The following is an 890-nucleotide window of genomic DNA, read 5'->3' as shown; positions in this document are numbered from 1 at the left end:
AAAACAACACGATGTATTTGAGACGATTGTAAAGAATAATAAAGTGGAAAATGTGTTGTGGTTATAAGCACTTTAATGGACGAAAATGTTAAAATGTTAAAATGTTGTTCAAAAAATGTGTATTACTGTGAACGTCTCCATTCATACGTTTATCTGATCAAACTAGGACTCCCCTCGCAAGAGAAAAAGAGTCAGTTTTGGACGTAATTTGGTCAAAGCAAACGGAACTGTATTGATTAAAAGACACGTTGCCCATCCAACCAGTAGCAAAACCAAAGCCGAGACTTTTATAGCGTTCTCCCGCGCTTTAAGCACGTGATGCGTATTTACTCCGAATTCTGATTGGTTCATTGCTCTGCCGACGAGCCTAATGCAAGTAGTCACTGGTTTTCTGACAGCCAATCGAGAACCCCGCTGATGAAACTAGCTCCCTAGTGATCTATGACTCAATTAGTAGTTACATAACTGAGTGCTGTGCTAATTATTTTTGACACAAAGTGTTTCTAGATCTCCTGTATTAAAATGACCATTCTAGCATCGAACTATTTAGTTAAACTATTTAGTAATTAGTACTTGGTAAACTATTTAGTTAATCGATGAATTTTCAACAGTTTCTTTTTGTCGTTTGCAGGCTATCTTAAGGAGAAATGCCTAAACAACGCGGTGCATAAATACAGAGCTCTGCTTTGATCTTTATTGGTTTTTCAATGTCCTGTTAGTGGACTTCATGAAGAATAAGTATTAAAGGGAATTGTGTTTTAAGGAGGCTCGAGTCAGTTTCACCGCTTCCAAGTGACGCTCTTATTAGAAGGATCGGCACCACAACGTTGTATCATGCATTGGCAATATTGTGCTACCAAATGAAACACGAATTATTGCTGAACAAGATA

The sequence above is a fragment of the Montipora capricornis genome, chromosome 4 (assembly GCF_036669925.1).
Source record: "Montipora capricornis isolate CH-2021 chromosome 4, ASM3666992v2, whole genome shotgun sequence".
NCBI lineage: Eukaryota > Metazoa > Cnidaria > Anthozoa > Scleractinia > Acroporidae > Montipora > Montipora capricornis.
Note: the sequence above shows the minus strand (reverse complement) of the source record.